This window comes from Gambusia affinis, linkage group LG11, assembly GCF_019740435.1.
Source record: "Gambusia affinis linkage group LG11, SWU_Gaff_1.0, whole genome shotgun sequence".
Taxonomy (NCBI): domain Eukaryota; kingdom Metazoa; phylum Chordata; class Actinopteri; order Cyprinodontiformes; family Poeciliidae; genus Gambusia; species Gambusia affinis.
Window position 1 is genome coordinate 26,140,250 of NC_057878.1, and position 18,205 is coordinate 26,158,454.

The 18,205-nt window shown below is 36.5% G+C and overlaps 1 protein-coding gene across 7 annotated transcripts in view; it reads right to left on the reverse strand.

The window, feature by feature from the left end:
* The window catches only part of LOC122839755 (uncharacterized protein C21orf62-like), a 51,442-nt gene extending 35,954 nt beyond the window's left edge, over positions 1–15,488 (reverse strand). For 3 of the 7 annotated variants that reach the window (XM_044131692.1, XM_044131689.1, XM_044131688.1), the window contains exons 1-6: positions 15,258–15,488; positions 9,341–9,493; positions 9,070–9,202; positions 1,339–1,643; positions 1,171–1,235; positions 884–1,075 (exon numbers count right to left, since the gene is read on the reverse strand). The gene's annotated coding sequence lies outside the window, so the exon portion shown is untranslated. Of the gene's footprint in view, positions 1–883; positions 1,076–1,170; positions 1,236–1,338; positions 1,644–2,392; positions 2,642–2,731; positions 2,800–9,069; positions 9,203–9,340; positions 9,494–15,257 lie in introns of those variants that run through there. The other 4 variants (XR_006372103.1, XR_006372101.1, XR_006372102.1 and 1 more) reach the window with 2 other exon arrangements.
* Between the last annotated feature and the right edge of the window lie 2,717 nt (positions 15,489–18,205).

Genomic DNA, 18,205 nt, shown 5'->3' on the forward strand with positions numbered 1-18,205 from the left:
TAATGTTTATTGTTCTTCCCTCTTTTCTTCTGCGTTGGACAGATGTTTCATGTGTGACGCATTATTTTTGACAGATCCAGTGAGATCTAATCGTTAGGATTTGTCAGAGCGTTGCTCCAACAGTTCCCCCTCCAACGCGTCCTGAAGGCATCTTGTGACACCCAGCGATCCAGACCAGTGACTTAACCTTTCTTTTCTGACCTCACCTGCTGCTGTTAGGGGCCAGTGTGTCAGATAGCTTCCTGTCAGGGTCTTTCCAGATGTTAAGAGGTGGAACAGGCGGGGGTTTCTTCCTTAGTCACTGTTTCATTCACTGGGTTTGTCCTAAATAATGAAACTGACACCTAGCATGTCCAACAAGCTGTGCTTCCATTCCAAATGTTGACATGTTACAGCAGTTCGGGCGACTAAAAGGGAAGCGAGAATTTCTTCAGACCAAAGATAAATCCAGGAAGAATTAAAGCTCTTAAAACATCCAAAACAACCAGATGTTTTTGGCAATAAGTTTATGTTTTTTGATGTCTGAAAAACAAACCATTTCAAAAAACCTCCGGAATGTAAAGTCACGTTCGAAGGGCACCAACCGTTACCTAGCAACCCCAGCAGAGTTCCCCCTGTTACCTAGCAACCAAAGCTGAGCTCCAACATGTTCGGTCAGCTGGTTTTATGTATGTGCTGTACAATGGCTGCTGGAAAAGACAAGTGTTTTGTTTATAATAATAATAATGATGATGATCTTTACTGTCCACAGTCTCAAGGACAGTAAAAACACAATTAATAATAAAAAAAAAAAAAAGATTTCAAACCAGGAATGAACACAACTTCACGTCTGAATAACAGCCAAACAACTGAGGAACATTTACTGCTTTTGTTGTCGACTTACCATCCAGAAACCACTTGCTGGATTCTTGTTGATTGTACAGGAGGCTCCACTTCTGCTTTTCAAAGATGTAGGATTGCATAATTGCAGATCTGTTTGAAGCCATTTTGATGTGAGAAAGTAAATGTTGATTTGGGGGCCTTGGCCTGCAGCAGCTTATTTGGATTTAGACACAAACCCCTAAAGCAGATCATTCTGAAAGAAGCAGAATAAAACCTCATTATTTTTGACTCATTTTGTGCAAAAAGTGTCATAAAGATGCTTTGTATGGCCCATTAACGTATCCTAACCTGTATAAAGTCGTTTTTCCAGGACAATTAAGAGACTCCTTCCCAGCATCACTTGTTTCTTCCTTCTAGATGAGCACAAACATTAGTTAGGCTGATCTATGTGAAAACTCAGTCACACACGGAGCTGACATATGGCTGAAGAATAGCCACAAGTGTTAAAATATTAACCTGCTCCTCCTCATTAGGGCTGCCAGAGCAGTAAAACCCTTCTGTGAGGCTTGAAGCTCGGTCCGACCCTCCACCGCCAGCGGGGTGCGTCCTCCACCCCCCATCCACCACAAAGGCAAGTATGGCTTCGTTAATGGTGCATGTTGGCTTAAAATCGACCTGCAGCTCAGCAGGGGGCAGACTCGACGAAATGGCGTCCGCGGCGCGAACAGGAGATCCCTGTGGGGCTGGGCTGAGCTGATGAGAGGTGGAGGAGCTTCAGGAAATGCTCTACAGTTAACAGGAAGAAGCTTCGACAAATAAAGCTGTAAACAGAGTGAATGAAAAAAGACATTAAAAACTTACTCTGAAAGGTATCATAGTTAGGTCAGGTTTATTTGTGAAGCTCATTTCAGCAACAAGCAATAAACATTACAGTTTATCAAATCCATCAATACTCATCAAATTGATCAATGTTCCAGTTGTTATTAATCAAAAGCAACTCCGAAAAGTTGGGTTTTACGCCTTGATATAAAGGAACTCTGTATATTAATTAGCTGCTTTGACATTCATGGCTAAAAGTTCAAAGCTGATGGGTTCAAGCTAACGGCTAAAAGCTAACGGCTCAATTCAAGGTTAACGGCTTAATGCGAAAAGCTCAAGGTTACTAGTTCAAAGCAAGCAGCTCAAAGTTAACGACTCACAGCTAACAGCTCAAAGCTAACAGCTCAAGGCTAACAGCTCAAGGCTAATGGCTCAGTTAGCCGAGTTAATTTTGTACATTTTAAGTATATCAAGGTGTGTTTACTAGTAATTGGTAAGATTTTGCGTTTTTGCAACATCAGCTTTTTATGAATTTTATGTCAATATCTCCTATAAACTATTTAGAGCATCATATGCAAACAAGAGTCTTTTAAATCTCTGAATAGGATTTTCTTTTAAACACTTAGTAATAAATAAATTTTTAATTATTATTATTGATAAAGAGAAACTATTTAAAATCTTTTAAAACATGCAAATGTTCTTAAATTACATGAGAAAGATGAAATGAGAGCAGAACAAAAAGAACAACCTTTTTAATTGGAGAATAATTCTGAACATTTCAGGGAAGAACCAGGATTGAGAAGTGAAATAAATCCGATTAATGCTGCCAGCATGGATCCAGTCAGCGTCTCTATCCTCCATGTTTTATTTCTCTACTCCTTCCCTGTCGCTGATCCCGGCCTTTTGTCAGGATCCTTCTTCCTACCGGGAGCCGTTGGTCGGGGATTAACTTTCCAAGTGTCAATCAATACTCTTCTTCTCCTCCTCCTCCTCCACCTGCCTTTTAATTGAACATGCAGTCATGTGAGGAAGAGGAGGGAGGAAGGAGTTATTTTATTAATTTGCTGTTTCTCCTTTTCTGAACCTTCACCTCCGTAAAACAGATTTTCTCAGCCTCCACACGTAAAGGCAGGAATACGACCGTCTGTTATAACCACTCTAGATAGAAAAAAAGGAATAAATTTCAGTCAAAACATCTGAAATTTTGAGATTAATCTGAAAAATATTCTAGAAAAAATTTGGAAATTTCTGAGTTTCAACGGTTTACATTTCTTTTTACTTTTGACAAACTCAGAAAATGTCAAAGTTTCTCCTAGACAATTATTCTCATATGACTTTATTCTCCTAACAGTGTGACTTTCTTGAAACGCTACAATTTTATTCTCACAATACGACTTTAGAATCATAATACTGTGACATTATTCTCGCACTATCCCTTTATTCTTGTAACAGTACGACTTTGTCGTAATGCTACGACTATATTCTAGCACGCTTTAATGTTTTTAATATTTGTGCTTTTTTCTCATAAAGCAGACTTTATTCTAATTGTATTTCTTTATTCTCATAATTTTATTTAGAAAGAATAGAATTCAACTTTATTGTCATTGCACTGTCGCAAGTACAAGCAACGAAATGTAATTTGCATCTATCCAGAAGTCTATATACAGGTTATAAATAATATATTACAGGCGGACAAGACTAAATATAAATATAAATATGGGAGCTATATGCACAGATTGTACTGTATTGTATTTTTCTTAGTATGGCTGTAATACCCAGAACCTATTGCAAAAGAAAGCAATTTTCATTTTGAGGTAACGCAACAGGGGACAACATTTTCTTACATAGCCTGAATTACATTTTCTTCTTTTTCTAAAAAAGTTTGCTCAAAATTTTGCAAGCCAATTTGATGGAAACAAGCCATTAAACGGTCTCGCTCATTATCCTGGCCATATTTTCCATCTCTTTATCTACTTTAAGTGATTAAAACGATCTTAAGACTTTCTCCCTTCCTGCAGAAACTTCTTTAAAACTCCATGTAGCCGGAAAGCGGACGGGCCAAACGCTCATTTGGGTCATGTTATCAGAAATCTGAGGTCAGCTGTTCGAACAGCAGCAACACTCAGGATCGGCGTTATCACATCTAAGCTCTCCTTTGATTCTGGATCTGGACCGTCTTAGTCTAACGTTACACCAAACAGAACCTCCAGGCCGCCAGGATTCGGGCTAACACGCCACCTGGCTGATAGCAATCGATGCTGGATGAAGCTAAATCAATGGCGTCTAATGGAGGGGGGCTTTCTGCTCCTAATGAACGCTTCGGGTCTCTATCAGACCATCAGCAGAAACGACTTCAGGGTCTTTCAGGTCCTCAACCAGACAGCAGATGGGTTTTCTTCAGCTGCTTGACGCCACATGAGGGAGAAATTCGAGGAAAAGTGAGGAAGCACAAAGAGTTGTTTCAACTGCAAAAACACAAAATATTACCAATTATTGCTTGTATTTTTAAGTTAATCTGCCTACACTGGAGGATTATTTCACTTATAACACTAGAATATGTCTCCTGCTTATCGTTAAAATCAATATAAAGAAATTATTTACCAAAAACAAGCTCCTGCATCTTGCTGAAAAGTTACTTTTAGCGTAATTTAGTCTTATTTTAACTGAACTAAGATGTTTCCAGCAGAAACTAAGCAAAAATACTTGTTGAAATATTTTTGCATTTTGTAGGAAACACTTTCTTTGTTCCACACGGCAAAAATACAAAATATTACCAAGTATTTTTGTCTAGTTTCTAGTGCAAATATCATAGGACACTTGAAATAAGATTTAAGTAACTTTTAAGCAAAATTCAAAACCGTTTTTTTAAGTCGATAATTTCTTAATATTGATGAAAAAGTTATACTTTCACTGGAAGATAAAATGTTTTGTTAAAAAGTAAATGATCTGCCAATGAACTGCAACTTTTCCATCAATATTAAGGAATTATTGACTTAAAACAAGCCATGACATCTTGCTGAAAAGTTACTTTTAAGTTACTTTTGTCTTACTTAAAGTGCACTAAGATATTTGGACTAGAAACTAAACCAAAAATACTTGGTAAGATTTTCAACTTGATTTGAATTTTCCATAATTAGACATTAAATTTAGGTTGATTTTTCTTTAAAAGTGTTCAAACTGTATCATATCTCCAGTTGCAGGGTTAAAAAATGCATTTTATTTCTCTTCATATATAAGTTTAGGAGAATGGTGAAGTGAACCAGACTCTAAGCTTCGCTCCTTCTCTGCGGCTAGAAGGTCGGATTAAATGCTGGGTTTGTTTGTGAAATGAAGATCTGACAGCTGCTGTGTTTGGATTATTTCTTCCTCTGTGTGTTTAAGCGCTCAGGCCTTTTAGCACCTGGCGGCTTGGTTTTTATTCCACCTCTTCACAGTTTCTTAGTGATTTTGATCTGGGAGCAAACAGAGGAGAGAGGGAGCTTTTCCTCAGATAATAAACACAGCTGGAAGTTTCAGCACTGAAATTCACACTTTTACATCCTGACACCTGATTTTCTCTCATAAACAACAAAATGTCTCCAGGAATTAAATTTAGACCTGCTTTGTTTATGTTCTGGATATTCTGTGTTTTAAAACATCTTCTGTGTAAAACTCCTAAACCATAATTTCTCCAAGCAGTCAGATGTTCTTAGTTCATTTTAAAGTGAATTTGATTATTAAGTTGATGCACAACCTTTACCCCAATCGGTACATCTCACATGTATGCAATAAAAAAGTTTTTTTTTTTTTTCATTTTCAATATATTAATTAACTTTAGACCTATTTATAGATACAGTATTAAAAAATAATTAAAACTTTTTGCTACAACAGTATAGTAGAGTCATTGTAGATAAAAATGCAGTAAACTATTGCCAAAAAAAGCCAAATTTTTTTTTTATATTTTATGGAAAAAAAAACAGGAATATTTAAACTCCAAAAGTCAAAAATTTTCAAGAGAAAATCTAAATTTTGAGAATAATATTAGCAATTTACTAGAAAAAATGTGAAAATTCTTGAGTTCCAAAAGTAAAAAAATTCCAGCAGAAAAACTCAAAAATTTTGAGCTCCACTAGTCGAAACTTTGTAAGAAAATCTCAGACATTTTGGGATTAATCTGAGAAACTTTGTAAGAACATTTTCAAGTACAAACTAGGAATTTCAGATTTCCTTCATAGAAACAAATTTTTCTACCAGCCATTTTTCTACAAAGTGTCCTTAAAGTTTAGATAAAATTAACAAGCAACATTTTTAGCAAGATATGAGATTGCTTTGTGGAAGTGATTCTTTAATATTGATTTAAAAAGTATGTTTCACTGTCAGATTATTTAATCTACCACGAGACGGGTTTTTTGCAGCGTAAATCCAGTTTGTCTGCTCATGTCGTCAAGTCAAGCTGCAATATTCCAAACTTTTTGATGACTTTATTAGATCAGTAGCGTTTTAAGCTGGTTCAGTTCCTGTTGTTTTGATGCAGTCAACAGTGACAGGAGCCACTCAGTTGATTTTCCTTCTTAAATTCAAAGGAAATGAGTGTGAAGCGGATTATCTGCACTGTAAACACAAACACTGACGGATCGGATGGCTGAGAGGAGACAGAGAATTAAAGATGCTGGGAGTTCATCCTCTTATCTCCTCATTGTTGGAGTCATCTTTCTAACAAATAGAGGAACTTCTTTTACATTTCAGGTCAGGATCTTCATATGAGTTCATCAGCAGTGAGCATGGGAATCAAACATGCAGCGTAGATGTGACTGACCGCTAACCTTACAGCAGAGAAGAATGTGCTTATTCTGACAGGCAGGTTAAATAAATGCCGATGTTGGAGCTCGGAAAAACAAAAAAACGAGCGAGCAGATAAACAATCCTGCGGGCGAAACAGAGAGCGACAGAACAATGGGGCAAAGGTTCCCGTCAAGGAAGGCTGGAGGGGAGGAAGAGGCCGGCCGGCCGGTCGGGTCGGGTCGGCCGTGTTATCATAACAGCAGCTACAGCAGCGCTAATGTGGGAAACCAAACATGGATGTGACTGAGAGCGAGAAGGATACTCTCAGTTTTCAGCTCAGACCTGCAGCAGCAGGAAAAAGCTCTGAAAAAAGAAAACTTTGGCCGTGTTTACACAACGTTTTACGGTCAGGAGCAAAAAAACAGCTGATGTTTCTCTATGATGGAGTACAAGCCACAAAGACTGGGATTTATTTTAAATACTTTCTAAAAAAATAATAATATATTGGAAATTTCTGCGAAAGTCATAAATGTGCGACAAAAAACTCTGAATTTTTTTAAACCAATATGAAAATATTCCTGAGCTCCGGAGGTTGGAAATTTCTGCCAAAAGTCTCAGAAATTTTAAGATAAATTTTAGAATTTTTCTAGAAAAAACCTGGAATTTTTGGAGCATGAAGAGCCAAAATGTTTTAGCGCTTGAAACTCAGAAAATGTCCACTTTTTTTTTTTAGAAGTTCATCTAAAAGTTTTTTCTTGCAAATTTTTCACTTTTCAAACTGAGAAATTTCTCCGTTTTTTCTAGAAAATTTCTGAGATTAATCTAAAAATTTCTCAGTTTTTTCTTACAAATTTTTGACTTTAGAAGCCCAAGAATATCCAAGTTTTGTAGAATTTATTTTTCAGTTAGAATGGCCCTAATATGGTGTCATATTTCTCTCACTAGTGGACTTTATTTCTAACATCCTGCCTTTAGAAAACAAACCCTGGCTTTTTTCAGAACGGCGGCAGATCATGACAGGAAACAACAAGGGAACCGAAACAATAGAGAAACATTTTTAAATCTTTCAAGAAACTGATTGGAGGCAGAGAGTGGAGGAACATGCTGGTTGTTTCCATCAGGGAAGGAGGAAAACATCAAAGACCACAAAAATCTATAAAAATCTGCCCAAAGCATGTGGAAAAAAATGGAGAAAAAACAACATTGTGGTATTCATGAATAAAACAGAAATGTAAACTGATACAAAATATAATACTGAGCATTAAAAGTGCAAAGGAAGAGACTGCAGATGGTTAAAGCAACAGTTTGCTGTAAATTCAGCTTCCTGTTTGCTTCACTGATTGTACAGGAAAGCAAGCGTCCCCCACATTAAAAACCATTCTGCTGCTGCCACCGTGTCACCGACTGCAGAGGTTAATCCCTAAAACTGATGCTTCCACATGCACACAGGCCGTCCTTCACTGCGGCATCAGATGCTATCGATAACTTCACCCTCCGTCTCAAACTGGTCGTCAGAGCAAATAACTGATGGTCTGAATGGAAACTTCAACTGACAACAAAATTCAGTTTTTCTGACTAATTAAACACCAGAACCAGTTTTCCTCTGAGAAATTTAGCAAAATGAAGCATGTGTCCATAAATATCTTGCTTTAATAAATATTTTTATAACTCTGATCGCAGGAAAGGATGAGCAAACTGATATTGTGGGAGGATCTTTTCATTTTTAAAAGCATTAAAATCAATAAATCTAATAAAAACAACAAACCAAATAACAGATACAACATTTTGTAAACGTGAAACCCAAAAATGTCAATGTACATGTTACAGCGACAAATGTTAGCAATTGCCTTTCAACTACTTCCTGTCGTCGTCTTTACTTGGTCGGTAAATAAGAAACATAATTGAAATCACACGTGAATAAGTTGATCTTGCAATAAGCTCCACATTCCACCACTTCCTGTTGTCGTCTTCTTTGCTGTTTCCGTCAGTAGTAACATCCGGATGTTGATCATGTGACTCGTGTGATGCAAATATAGTATTTCCACTGCAGTTCTGCGACAAACTAATTTTGATACAGTTGAAAAATATTGGCAATATTCTGCTATTGCTAAAAAATAAATATCATAATTTCACCATTTTCTGTGTTTTCGTTAATTTAGATTACAATTAAAACTCACATGAATAAATTTGTTCACATGATAGGTCAATAAATACTATACCATCGTCCTTCCTGTGCTTCCAAGTAGTCACATCCGGTTGTTAATCATGTGTGATACAAAAAAAAAGTGTTTCCATTGTAGTTTTACAAAATACCATAATTTCACTACAGCCAAAAAGCTTCATATAGAAAAAAAATTTGTAGAATGAGTTTTTTCTATAAATATAGAAAATGAAGAAAGCTTAGCTTGAAGCTACTTTTAAAAGCTTGTTGATATTAAAAGCAGATGTATCAGAAATATTCTTCAATGTGATGGAAGACTGACTTTGTAACTGTCTTTATGTGACTCTGAACGTTTATGATCTAAAGTGTTTTAGACTTTGAACATTCAGAGACACATAAAGACAGCAACAAAGTCAGCCTTCTACCACCTGAAGAACATTTCCACTATATGACTAATGTCTGATTCACCAAAAAAACCTGTAAATAAAAGTTATAACGTTACTAACCTGAATGTTTTGTTGAAGTTTGTTCTTCAACTGATGAGTTTTCACCAGAAACTATCGTCTTATTCAGCATCTTGTGATTCGCAGCTCTCAGCTGTGTGCTGACGGTTCAGGTTGCATGTTTCTGAAACAAACGCTGAGCAGCAGAAACCAAATATGTGACACGAAGCATTTTTTTTATAATCCTCAGTGTCACCAGTTCAGTTCCTGAGTGATATCAGCTGCAGTGACCCTCTGACGAGAAACAATAGGGATAAATATTGGCAGAACTCACTGTTGGCTGCTGCCACTGCTACTGTGCATGACCAGGCATAAAACAACGAGCTCAGAGGAGGGCTGAGAGGATTAAAGTCAGGGTCAAAGGTTGCAAGACAAGGTCAAGGGCACAGACACACTCAGGGTTTTCTGCAGGCTTCTCAGTTGAAATCTGGAGTTTAGACAGAAATTTTCTCAGTTATTTATTTGCAGAAGCAATTCAGTTCTACTGAGTTTTCAGAAAAAATCATCCCAAACGCCTTAAAAAAAGTATTTGCACCCAATGAATTTATTCTGTTTTTGATTTTCTTGAGCCACTTAAATTTTTCATATCATCAATCAACTTTTAACATCAGAAAATGTCAACAAGAGTGGATAGTAAAAGTTATTTTTGAATGATAATTAAATTTATTAATGAAAAGAAGTACCTGTACTAAAACAATGTAAAAAGTAAATGCTCCCTAATGCGCTTACAAAAACATCAAAAAGGAGAAATGTTGGCACACTCTTCCTCGCAAAAGTGTTTGTTACTCTCAGATTAAATGAAACTAGTTACTACCCAAAATGATTGTTTTATGCGTTTTATTACGCTCAGTGTTTGAGTAGTACACTGGACACCTTTAATTCATCTATAATTCACATTTTGGATGTTTTTGTACTTCCATTTGGGTCTCTACTGTTTCTAAAATCACCCAGAGTGCTAAAAAAAACAAAAAACACCCAGCCATATTTTGGCAATAAATTAACGTTTTTATGGTGTCTGGAAAATCATTCGGAGTATAATGTCAAAATCAGCAGGCACTGCCCTGTTACCTAGCAACCCCAGAGAAGCCCAGCCCGTTACTTAGCAACCCAAGCAGAGTTCCAGAACAGTTTGGTCAGTTGGTTTTACTACTACTGTAAAGAATAGAATAGAACAGAAGAGACTTTATTGATCCCCAAGATAGAATTGCTCATTAGTTCCCAAGCTACTCCAAAGTGTTAAATATCTGTAAATACAATATAAGCAATATAAAATGTATAAAGCAAAACAAAAAATGTGTTGTACAATGGCTGCTGGAAAAGACAAGTGTTTTGTTGTTCACTTACGATCCTAATACCACTTGCAGCATTCTTGCTGGTTGTGCTGGTGGCTCTACTAATGCTTTCCAAAGATGTACGGCTCAGTAATTCTGCATCTGTTTGCAGCCATTTTCACATGTGAGTGTAAATTTTGAGTTGGGCCCGCAGCAGTTTATTTGGATTTAGAGTGACAAGATGCCCCCAAAAAAGCTAAAATCTCATTAAATAAGAATGATTTTCTGAAAAAATGTAATGGAACATGTTTTGTATAGGCCACAGATATATCCTAACCTTTATCTACAAAACTTTCTATGCAAATAAAGTTAGAATACAACAAAAAGCGATCAAACTAGTGAGGAAAAAACAACAAATGATGTCCATATGGATTAAGTTGGCAGCCAAATCCAGAGTAAACTGCGAGCAGAACGCCGTCAAACCTGCAACAGCTGAGCTCATAAACCGTTCTCCTCTGACTCAGACTCCAGCAATCAAATCCTTTTGTTATTTTGTGAAGGCAGGATGACATTTCCAACATGTCCACGACATGTTCTTGAGCCAAACATCAAAATGAACCGCTGCGTCACCTGACAGCCGTGACCGTCATGTTTCTAATTCTACAAATCGAATTCCTGCCTCTCTGGCTTTTCAAAGTGATTCTTGTGTAACATCATGCTAACGTTAAACCACAGAAAATCCGATTCGCCTATCATCAACTATCAGAACATCAGATATGTCTCTCTAATCAACATCTCAGGGCCTAATGGACATCCCGGTGGTTTCTGGTGGAGAATCAAATGAGAGAAGAGGGAGGTTTTAATCTGGTCAATTACTCTGTATCTTTCTGTAATACAATCAACCCGTGAAGGCCCAAATGACAAGCCCTGAGAGGCTGCAAATTAAAAGCAAATGCTTTGAAAAAAAATGCATTGTCTGCCACTGTACAAAAAAACCCCTCAGCAAATCAGATAGTGGAGTCGATACGATGGAGTTTCTTTTTCTTTAGGAACAAAATCCCTACTCCACCATGAAACAAGATTTTCAGCCCAGAATCAGGAAAAGTCCAAAGCTGCAATCCACTTCCCTCCTTCTCATTTTTTGTTCCTTTAATCTCTTTAATCTGATTGGAAGGCTTTAATTCAGAATAAGGAACCAATTTGGGTTGTTGGATCTTCTCTCTGTCAGCTAAAAGCTCAGAGATAGCATTGGGTTCATACATGGAGTAATTACCCAAGTGGCTAGTTTCCATCCCAAGTCCCATTGGCATTGATGTTTGATAAAAATAAGCAAAAGCTTCATAAACTGGAAAACTGGGTAATTATTTTTTTGATTTATGTTTTTACAATTTGTGCTCTATAATGGTTCAATAATTTTGAATTTAAGTTGATAAGTTGAATAGAGTTCACATAATGGTGCTAAAAACTGAGTTGTAAGCAGTTTAGCTATGCTAAGCTAATCAGGCTAATTGTGTGACTAGAAAAAATTGCCTAGTCACTGTAAACCACTGTAAATTTTTTTACTCTTACTTATTTCTTGGTGGCTACTTTTTACTTTTATTTGCGTAAAACTGTGTTGGAGTAGTTCTACTCTTAGTTGCGTATAATTTTTGTTACTTTACTCTCCTCTGGGTGTAACACACTGATACTGATGGCTGTTCTCCACCTTCACATTAACTCATTACTGCTCCACTGAACCGCCTGGCATTTACAGTGACGGATTCCTCTCATCTCGCCGCGACCTGACTCTGAGGTCTTCCGCGCTGCTCCTCACACACCAACAGCCCCGAGCAAACCGCATATATTGCAGGTTTAATACGGCGAATCCATTTTTAGGACTGAAAAATGTCACTAATTCCAGCAGGCAATCAGCTTTTTAGACCGAATCTGCAGTTTTTCAAACTCCTAATGGCCTGCACGGCAGCTGGATTGATCACTCGGTCGTGACAGGAATACCTCTGTGGTTTGACGTTGAGGTGCTTTTTTTATTTTCACAGACTCCACTGTGAGTTTGATAAATGCCCCGGTTCCTGAGGCGTTCCAGAATCCTCTTCAGTCTGTAGACAAACTGAATCGTCCCCGAGTGTTTTTGGTGATTGATGTCGCTCAACCCAGTGGAGCAGAATGGAGTTAGAGACATAACTTAATTAGTATCCATTATAATAACAGAATAAACCTGAATAAAAAAACTTTATACCCTCATTAGAGCTTTAGACATCTTGATTTTAAAAAATTATTAATCTGTACTGGAACTGAAAGGGTCATAATCCAATAACTGATTCACGACATATATGGTGGTACGCTTTAAATATTTGGATACATAATAAAATATTTGAACATTATTCTTTTTATGGTTTTGCTACTATGATGCAGTGTCAGGGCCAGGCTAAGAACATTTATAAAACTAAATCAATGAGAATAAATGTTAGGAGTTTTAAATCATACTATTACAATAATAAAGTTAAATTACAAGACTTTAATACAAGAAGGAAGTCAAAATAATATGTGAATAATGCTATATTATGAGGATAAAGTCATAATTTTAAAAGAATTAAATCATAATATATTATTTTTATATTATTATAACTTTATCGTATAATATAATTTTAATCCCATAATATTATGAATACATTCTCGTAATACACTGACTTTCCTTCCGTATTAATTTATTTTCAAATATTATGACTTTCTTCTGGTTTTTTTATGACTCTATCTTTTTCTCTCCCTAATATGCTGTCATATGCTACAGATTTTCAGTTAAATTTTAAATACTGTACACAAAACAAATATCTCTGTGACATTAAAATAAAAAATACAATCATATACACAGGATCAGTTTCAGAAAAGTTTTTGTTTAAATGAATCCACACAAATTCGCCTCTGAATGATGTTATAAACATGCCAAACCCATAGGGGGCAGTGTAGTGCAAAGCTACAGCCTGACAGCCAATCAGAAATTTGAAATATGTTAGTTTTTTTTGTGAGTTTCCACCCAACCTGCTCCTAACCAAAGTTTTAGCTCTGAAATGGCATCAGTGCCTGACTTTACATCTTCTGCATGAATCATTCTGACTAACTACTCACTTGACCTTTCAGATTTGCACAATGACATTAAATTGTATGTTTCACTGACTCTAAGGCAGGAAAAACACCCACTAACTCGTGATATGGAGTGAACAATGTAGCATATGATTCACTCTGCAGAATAATTTCACTGAGAATAAAAATGGTAATTTTTCTGACCTCATACTGTACGCAGCTCTACTGCAGGAGCTAAAGAACTAACAGCATCACAATGACACTTCCCAGATACATATACCATATTTGTATCTGATATATTTTGCTACATGTTAGCTAAAAAAAACTAAAATAGATTATTTTTCATTTTTAAAAAATTATTTTAAAGATGGTTGCTTTCAAAGCTTTAAAATAGATAGGTCTTTGTAGTTCAGCTAACTACCTAGCTAAAAAAGCTAACTAGAAAGCATTGAAGGGTTGAAATTAGAGTTGGATTGTAATGTTCCTTCAAACCCTAATTCGACTTTATTGTTGTAATTATTTAAACTTTATTCCCAAACTGTTATTCTTGTAATATTTTGGTCTTATCCTCTAAATATTATGACTTTATTCTCGTATTATTCCAACTTTTTGCTAGCAAGATGTATTTGTTGTAAGTTTGTTACCGTAATTTTGTCACTTTATAGATGCGTTATTTTGATTTTATTCTCATCATGACTTTATTCTCGTACAAATTTATTCTCATAATTTGATTTTTTTATTTATTTAGATGGCCATAATATTTAATTGTAGATTTTTTTTCCAATTATAATACTTATATAAAAAGTAAATTATTATGTTTGACCACAAATGAAATGTACTTTTTTGGAAACCCAGTATTAAAAAAGAGGAAAAGGTATAACAAATTAGAAATTTGTTGTAATTTCTAACAACTGAAATATAATCAATAATCCATACCAGGTCTTTTTGATTAAGGTTTCTGGTCCCTGTCGTCTGTCAAATTGCTGCTTATCAGCTTTTAGCCAAGAATCTGAGGTTTCCATGGAAACCAAATATGTTTATGTTTGACTGAGGGGAGTTGCAGTAATGTCTGTGATTTGAGAGGCTGATATGGTCAGACAGAACCAGACTACCGAGAGTTATTAAGATGTTTCTACAGTTTCTCCAGGTCATTAATGGAAATAAAATAAATTTCCTTTACTAAATCTTCTTCGTCATCACCGCACACATCACGCTAATCTGGAGGCAGCATCTTGTAATCTTGTTTTCCTAAAATCAACTGTGTGATGATGAATAATGGAGTTCATTTCAAAGCTGAAGACATGTTTTCTTTTAATCAGACCTTTCTCCTCCTCTCTTTTTAGATTTTTTTTCCGGCCCGTCCCTTACACCCACACATGTTCACATCTGTGTGTTTACTTTGTTTGAGCCGTGTTCTCCTAACGCAACATTAACTCCGTTTTGTCACTCATCGCCGCGTCGTGTTAACACGGTGACCTTTCAGCGCGCAGACTGACGTATCATTACTGATACCCTACGGGGCCCCAACATGGCCGCCAGCTACGCACCATTACAAAGCCATCTAACGGCCTTCGTGTAATGACCAAATCATTCCCTGATGGTGGAACGCAGCAGACGTTTAACGGAAACGATTCACATGCACAGAGAAACGAAGGTCATAGCTGGACGAAGATGAGAGCGGAAAGTTATGGAAGGACGCGGTACAGAAACTGGTCATTGTCCCATTTGGGCTGGACTCAGGGTGTTTTCACATCAGTCCTGTGGCAAATTATTTATTTTCCGTTTCGTCTGTAAAGCTACGCTAACCATCAGTTACAGCTCCACCTGTTTAAATACACCTACCGCGCAGTCCTCCGCCATTCGCTCCAAACCGACCACCAAGCAGCAGCTCCGCCGGGACGAGAAAGGCTTCTTCTTCCTCTTCTTTCTGATTTGATTGCCGGGTGGCAAATGGAAAGGCTGGCGTATTCCAGTCATTTTAAGGATGCTTATTGGTCCCCCGAAAAACGATAAAATTCCAGACATTTTTATCCGTCAATGAAATCCCCCCGGACCGAACTTGAACGTTATGCTGCTAGCTGCTAGCACATTCGTCAACAACTCATAGGCGGAAGTGAGATTGTTGCGCAACATAAATAATTACCCGGCTGAAACAGGTGCTCTAAACATGAAAACACAATTTAAAGAAGATTAGATGCCAAATCAATCCTATGGAAGTACAGGTGTTGCTGTTACGGAGGAAAATGAATGTTCATGTTATAACGTGATATTGTATAAACGTGATAATTATATTGTGTAAAGGTAATAATTATGTTGTATAAATGTGGTAATTATATTGTATAAACATGATACATATTGTACAAAATAGTCATGTTTATACAATATAACTATCACGTTAATGCAATGTTTGTACAAGGTAATTATAATATAATTATTACATAATAACGTGATAGTGTTTGACAAATTTAATAGTCGAGTTACTCAAATCATTTGAAGAATTGTTGCAGTTTTAATAATAATAATTATAGGCTATATCTAAAAGTTCCCTTTCAGGGCAAAAAAAGGGTCACATCATAAAAAATAAAAACTATAAATTTTCTTTGACATTGTCTTGCAATTCCAGTGTTAAATGTTAGATTTATAGTTCATTGAGCTTTGAGAACTTGTCCCTGCATTAATATGCCATTAAATTACTTGAAAACAAATAATATTATCGTTTATCGCAGTAACTTCATGCGACAATTTATCCTCCAGGAAAATTTGTTCTTGTGACAGGACTAGTATTTATGTAACAGACTCCAAAGTGTCTTTTCCCTGGGAATATGTTTTGTTTTCACTCTCTGAAGTGTTGGGTCTCATAAATCAGGTGCAGAGCTGCTTGGTGATTTAAATCCATCAGCACTTTGAGGAGAGTTGGTGAAAGTACCCTCTAAAAGATAGTACACACCCCACACCCCACAGCTCCTATTTTAGATGTACAAGCTCGCTGCTCTGCAGGTCAGACATGGATTATGTAGTTAAACAAATGCTTCAGCCGGCTATCAAAACAGCCATTAGCATTTCCGCGGCTGCTAATCGGCGGTGTTGAGTAAACGAAGAGGAAAACCTCTCCGCCGGCTTCCCACACATTCGGTTTAATGCCTGTGAACACACGCAGAGACACGCATGGAGGCGTTTACTGCTGGACTTTCACACAGTCACAGTCGCTGTGTCACCGGATTCCTGGCCCCACGGCGGGTTCCCAGGGGCCGATCGGGCCCGGCAGCTCCGAACCGCTGAGAAAACAATTAAGTCATCAGCGCTGGGCTCTGTGGCGGAGGAAAGGGAAACTGGCGGGTATAATTTAAAGGAGGAAATGGGATTACAGACAGAACAATAGACGCTTCTCAGATATTCAGTGAGTCTATTCCACGCAGAGAGAAACGTCTCTAGTGTTTGGATGAGTTTAATATCAGCCTCAGGTTTGAGAACCTATAGGGGGCGCTGTGGGACACTGTCACAGCTTTTGAACGCCTGGATGAACTAATTATACTATCAATTAAATCAAATGTAAAAAATTGGTACCTTCTGTGGATTTTATATTTACATAAGCCTTTTTTTTTTAAATGAAAATAAGCAAATGATTCAATTACTTTTTAATAAGAACCTACAAATTTACTGCCTACAATGCAATGTCAGGATTTTAGGCACTTTACTGCCTAAAATGCTGATATTTGTATGATATCTGTATGTATTTATGTTGCAATAATCAATTAATCACACGATTATTTGATTTATTGAGATTTTTAAGATATTTTTTATTGTACTGTATTTCCTTTTACAGATTTTGAACCAGGTGAAACTAAGAATCCCATTTGATGAGTTCTGGGTGAAACATATTTACAAACAAAGACTGTTTTTAATCTAAAATGCAAAATTCATATATTATTTATTTATCCAGTTTGGACTTAATTTCTGCTCTGAATGGGTTTTTTTTTTAGGTAAATTGACTTTTTTGGGGTCTGTATAGTCCGGTTAACAATTATGAAATTAGTTGATGACTATTTAAATAATCGAATATTAGTTTCAGTCCTAGTCTGAACATGTAACAGGCTGTAAAGTTTCAGCTTGGTGGATAAATCCCTTCAGAGTGAGCAGCCTGGCTGTGAACGACCTCTGGAAGAACATGTGTTCTGGTTTGACCCATCACCCACTCTTTGAACTGCTAATTGTTAATTACTTTAGCTGAAAAGCTCTGAAACCATCTGTGATTGATTTTACAGGCCAGCTGAGCGGCTCTTTGATGCTGATTTATTTCCTGATTTCATGAAAGTCAGAAAAAGGTTAACACTTCTAACTCAAGACCACACAGTTTATTTAAAGATTTTTGTTTCCAGATTTATTGCTGCAGAGCTGCGCAATAATTTAAATTAACATGGAGACTTATTGTAGAAAAGAAAATTTAGAGTTTAGATGAAAAGGATAAAAATATGACTTTATATCGCATTTGTAAAAAAAAAAAAGAGTTGTTCAAAAAGCTTTTTTTCTTGTGCAAAATCCTAATCCGATATTTATGTAGAATTATTTCCTTGAATTGATCAGAAAATGCTTTATTTTCAACATTAATATCCCATCATTGTCAATATAGTGAAAAATAAATGTGACTGCATATCATTCAAAGTGGATATCTACTTTCTAATCCCTCCTTGGCACTCATTTTGGTGTTGTCAGCTTTTGTCAGTAAAATTCCTCCATACATCTGATATTGTCTAAGACTTACTGAAAGTGGATTGTAAACAGGAGGAGATTGT